We start from the raw sequence: 6,000 nt of genomic DNA on the forward strand, positions 1-6,000 counted from the left end.
CACACTTGGTACTCAGGGGTCTCGTTCTGCACTCAAGAATCACTCCTGGCAGGCTCAGGGGATCCTATAGGATAGCTGGGGATGAACCCGGGTCAGCCGTGTGCAAGGCAAATGGCCTCCCCACTATGCTATGACTCCAGCCCCGGGGTTCATTTTACATATTACATTGTCTGTGACCCTGTTGTAGACCTACCTATGAAGTTCTTTGTGGGCATTATCGCCTAGGAAGAAAATAACCCCAACAGTTTTCATGTTTCTACTACCCACTGTGCCTTATTATTTATTAGGGGTGGGGGCCGGAGAGATAACATGGGGGTAGGGCATTTGCCTTGCATGCAGAAAGACGATGGTTTGAATCCTGGCATCCCATATAATCCCCTGAGCCTGCCAGGAACAATGTCTGAGCGTAGATCCAGGAGGAACCCCTGAGCGCTACCAGGTGTGACCCAAAAACCGAAAAAATAAATTTATTTATTGGGGAGTACAGGTTTGGAACCAGACCTGACAGTATCATACCACAATACTCCTGGCTGAGTATTTGGGGATTGTTCCTGGGACCAGAGTGCACCATGCGTAGGAATTACTTCTGACAGGCTCCAGGGCCCATATGAGACACCGGGGATAGAACCTGGATCAATCATGTGCAAGGCAGACACTCTGCCCACTGTGCATCTCTTTGGCCCTTTAAGGTCCAGAGATGATACTCCTTGGGATTGGATAAAAATCAATGCCCAGGCTAGAGCCATAATACAGCAGGGCAAGCATTTCCCTTGCATGCTGTTAGCCTGGTTTGTTTTGGGGTTTTTTTGGTCACACCCGGCTTTGCTCAGGGGTTACTCCTGGCTCTGTGTTCAGAAATCACTCCTGGGGGCCGGAGAGATAGCATGGAGGTAAGGCGTTTGCCTTTCATGCAGGAGGTCATTGGTTCGAATCCCAATGTCCCATATGGTCCCCCGTGCCTGCCAGGAACAATTTCTGAGCCTGGAGCCAGAAATAACCCCTGAGCACTGCTGGGTGTGACCCAAAAACCACCAAAAAAAAAAAATCACTCCTGGTAGGCAGGGACCATATGGGATGGGGGGATTCGAACCACCATTCTTCTGCATGGAAGGCAAACGCCTTACCTCCAATGCTATCTCTCAGGCCCCTCCAACCCCATATTGACCCCAATCCTTTCCTGGAGTGATTCCTGAGCACTATTGGGTGTGGTCCCAATTCTCCCCCAACACCAAAAATAAAGAAAAAAGGGAAAAAAAAAAACAGGAGAGGCAATTATTTGAAAGTCCCCAACACTTGAAGATATTATAGCCTTGAATTGCTTAGCAACAGAGAGATATTCTGAGAAACGCACTGTGAGGCAATTTTAGGGTTGTGTGAGTGTCAGAGTCGCACTGGCAGAAACAGCCACACACCCAGGCCCCACACAGCAGCCTCAGAATGATGGTTCCCCACACAGTTTGGCACAGACCAGACATTCTGCACAGTTCAAGGCCAACTTCTGCAGCCGGACTCCAGAGCACTATTCAATCAGAAATGCAGCAGGGCAGGGCTCCTGCCTGGCATGAAGCTACCCCAAGCTCTACCCCTGGGACCACACTGGGCCCTTGAGCACAGTCAGGAAGAGCCAATGAGGAGCAGAGGGTATGTCCCAGCTCTTCCTCCCCCCTCCCCCTGCCCCCAAACAAAACAGCCAGGGAAGCAGATGGAGACACTGCCAAAGGCTTTCACTGGTATTGACAGGGAGGCAAAGGCAGGTGGCATCAGTGGGATCACGTGTTTCTGCTTCCACCAATGTCAAGAATCTGGAGGGGGCCTGGAGAGATAGCACAGCAGCGTTTGCCTTGCAAGCAGCAGATCTAGGACCAAAGGTGGTTGGTTCGAATACCGGTGTCCCATATGGTTCCCCATGCCTGCCAGGAGCTATTTCTGAGCAGACAGCCAGGAGTAACCCCTGAGCACCGCTGGGTGTGGCACCAAAAAAATAATCTGGGGGGCTAGACTCGAGAAACTGGTCTCTGTGAGAGACAGTTTGAGGTGTGAAGGGGCATTCGAGAAGAGCATGCATTTCCCCCTTCTATTTCCCCCCCCCCTTTGGTTTTTTTGAGCCATACCTCTCAGGGGTTACTCCTGGCTCTAAGCTCAGAAATTACTCCTGGCAGGCTCAGGGGACCAAATGGGATGCTGGGATTTGAACCACCATCCTTCTGCATGCAAGGTAAACCACCTACCTCCGTGCTATCTCTCCGGCCCCAATCCCCCTTCTATTTTTGATTTTTGAACCACATCTGGCGAACTTAAGGGTTACACTTGACTCTGCACTCAGGAATCACTCTTTATTTTTATTATTTTATTTTATTTTTTTGGTTTTTGGGTCACACCCGGCAGCACTCAGGGTCACTCCTGGCTCTATGCTTAGAAATTGCCCCTGGCAGGCTCGGGGGACCACATGGGACGCTGGAATTTGAACCACCATCCTTCTGCATGCAAAGCAAATGTCCTACCTCCATGCTTTCTCTCCGGCCCCAGGAATCACTCTTGACTGACTTGGGGGTCCCCATGAGATGACTGGGATAGAATCTGAGTCAACTGCATGCAAGGCAAATGCCCTCTCCGCTGTGCTCTGGCTCTGGCTCCTTTTTTTTTTTTTTTTTTTTTTTCTTTTTTCCTTTTTAACTTTGCTAACTGTTAAGCTTGGTAAGGAGTCGCTCAGTGCCAGAATCAAGGAGCAAAGTCCAAACAAAGGTGACACTTATAGAAACTGCCATATCCCCCTTATTGCTGTAAAAAAGGTAAATCAGATAAACCAAGAAAGGGAGGTATTGGAGAGTAAACAGTTGTATTCAGACCAGAACATGGTCCATTCTTGCAAAATAAATCCCCATGTTGTGAAATCACCCACACACACGGTATCTCCACCCCCAGGTGGATGGGCCTGAAAAAACAGGGTAGTGGTGAAGAATTAATAAACCAAGGCAGTCAAGAAAGAATCATGGAGTCAGTGGCTTTTTGCCTCATTAGGTAACTCTGAATGCACCAAGGCAGAACTGACTTCTCTCTCTTTTTTTTTTTAATTTTTTTATTAAAACAATTATAATCAACCAAATCCTTCATAGTTGAATTTGAGGTATACAAGGAGTCAGGGCTCTTCCCACCACCAGTGTGGACCTTTCTCCACCAATGCTCCCAGAATGCATCCTATCCCACCACCCTTTGCTCCCTGGCCAGCCAGTATAACAGGCCCCTGTAAGTTTAGATAGTTTAAGTTTAAATCCCTTGAGACTGTGACTTCTCTTTATTAAACAAGTCCCCAGACACCAGAAGTGGGGAGGTCAAGAGAAAGAAACAAAAGTACCTATCCAGGTGGGCTTTTACATATCAAAGGAAGAGGTTTAGGGGAAAGAGGAAAATGGGGGAATGCCTTTGTTTTGTGTTAATAGCTGGGTGTTATCTTACACATTCCAGCACCCTCAGAGTGTGCAGGGACCCCCTTTACCAATTACTTCCACAGGCAAACACAAGACTGATTTTTGGTTCATTTATTTGGGGGCAATAAGTAGTGATGCTCTGGGCTTACTCCTGGCTCTGTACTTAGGGATCACTCCTCATGATGCTCAGGGGACTGTGTGGGGTTCCAGGGCTTGAAATCAGGTTACCTGCATGCAAGGCAAGCACCTTCCATTGTGGTGTCTTTCCAGCCCCACGACCCTGCTTTTTCCTTCTGCTTCTGGCACTCACAGAAGGAAGGGGAGAGAGAGGTTAGAATTTTGCTTTGCAGGAGCTTTTCCACCATGTGGCAGCAGTAGCGCAAGTTGTGGAGTTGGGCCAACTAGATCCAAATTCCCAGCCTGGCTCTGGCCCAGTCCCTGCTTGGATCTGAGTCACCCCATAGGACGTTCTCTGCACGTCCTATTCCTTGCTGGCCAGCTGAAGACAATAAGTTCCAAGGAGCAGGAACAGGTGGACCAATGCAATGAAGCACCTCCAGCAATGGATCTTTGAGAGCAGGTAGAGAAACATTCTCTATCAGGTTGGTTTTCATGAAAGCCTTTTTTTTGAGATGATCTTATTTCAGCCAGAGAGAAAATTAATTCCCTTCTTTCCTAGCGTGCGCGCGCGCACACACACACACGCACACGCACACGCACACACACACACACACACACACACACACACACACACGGTTATCATTTCCGTTTGGGACCACACCCGGTAATTCTTAGGGTAGGGTGTTCATGCCAGGCCACTATCTCTACTTTCCAAACTATCGCCCCAGCCCCTGCAAACAGGATTTCTGTGACCATAAAACCACCAGAAAATAAACTGACAATTTATTGTCACACAATGAAATTGTTGTGTTGGCTCGACGCTAAATTCTAAGGAATTTGACGAAGATCTCCAAACGCTCTGCTCAGATGGACGGGCCCAGGCAGGCGGTTCTGCCAGAGCTCAGGGACAACTCAGGAATCTCAGATGTCAGAAACTTGCATAGAACACAGCTCCCCCTGCTGTCCCTAGCCCCACAACTCCGTGAGGCCTTTTTTTTTTGGGGGGGGGGGGAGGAGGAAGAGAGGGAGATTGGAAGGGAAGGAAGGAGGGAGGCAAAGGCCCAAGGGTCCTGCTCTTCCTCAGGCACCGGCTGGCGGCTCCAGGCTGTTCCGCAGGAGCAAACAGACCCAGATGGACATGGCTATCCTCACGCCAGATCCATCCAGGGACACAGATTTCAAGAATAAAACGAAGCCAGAGCACATTCAAGAACAACTCGGGAACAGGAAGTCCCGACTGTGAAGGGCACCCGGTACCTAGCACCAGGAGCCAGTGTTCCTGGAAACAGCATGGGGCATGGGGGGCAGAGGAAGGCATATGCCCCATCCACATGCCCCTTTGTCTCCTTTTCTGTTTTCTTTTTTTGGGGGGTGGGGTGGGGCGCATGGCCAGCAGTACTTAGGGCTTACTCCTGGATCTGTGCTCAGAAATTACTCCTGCCAGGCTCAGAGGACCCTATGGGGTGCCAGGGATTGAACCCCGGTCAGCCATGTGAAAAGCAAACATTCTCCCCACTGTGCTATCAATCCAGCCCCTTGTTTGTTTGCTTTTAGGGTTACCAGGAATCACTCTTGCTTCTGCTGGAACCAAACACAGGTTGTCAGATGCTACGGAAGCTCCACCCACTGTCCTGGTGCTTGAACCCGCTGTATTCACAGCCAGGGTTGAGCTGTACTGTGTGCCCGGGATGGTGTGCCTGGCAGGGTGGGCACCAGAGTGCCCTGGGCCACCTCCCCCACTGTTCCAGACATGGTGTCTTCTGGCTTCTTTTATTCCTGTCTCCAGATTCCCTGGACTGGAAGAGCTAGTGTCTCTTCTGTGGATACAGAGCCAATCTGGAGCCCAGAGCTGAGTAGTAGTAACATTAGGTATTAGTGCACTAACCAATTGTCCGTGCATGCCCAGGATGGCTCTGTTTTTGGTTTTTGGTTTGGGGCCAACACCCACTCAGGAGTTACTCCTTGCTCTGCACTCAGAAATTGCTCCTGGCAGGCTTAGAAGACCAAATGGGATGCCAGGGATAGAACCTGGGTTTATCCCAGGTTGGCCACATGCAATGCAAATGCCCTACCTGCTGTACTACCTCTCTGGTCCCCCAGGATGGCTCTGGAATATTCTGCCTGCAGAAAACAGCCCCAAAGGTTTCCCCATATCTCCCAAACTTACTTTCCCCAGTCTGTGCACTTCTCTGATGGAATTCCAGACCTCAACATCCAAACTGTACCACATCCCTGACCAAACTGTCCCTCCATGTCCATCTGCCTTTTCTGCAGGCCCAGGGTCCTCATCTGTCCCGAAGAGGCCACGAAAACTCAGAGGCAATTATCCCTTGTTTCTTTTTTTCTTTTATTTTTTCCTTGCTTCTTTCTTGATTTGTTTTGCTTTTGGGCCATACCTGGTGAGGCTCAGGGGTTACTCCCAGCTCTGTGCTCAGAATTAATTTCTGAAACTTGA

Source organism: Suncus etruscus, chromosome 4 (assembly GCF_024139225.1).
Source record: "Suncus etruscus isolate mSunEtr1 chromosome 4, mSunEtr1.pri.cur, whole genome shotgun sequence".
NCBI lineage: Eukaryota > Metazoa > Chordata > Mammalia > Eulipotyphla > Soricidae > Suncus > Suncus etruscus.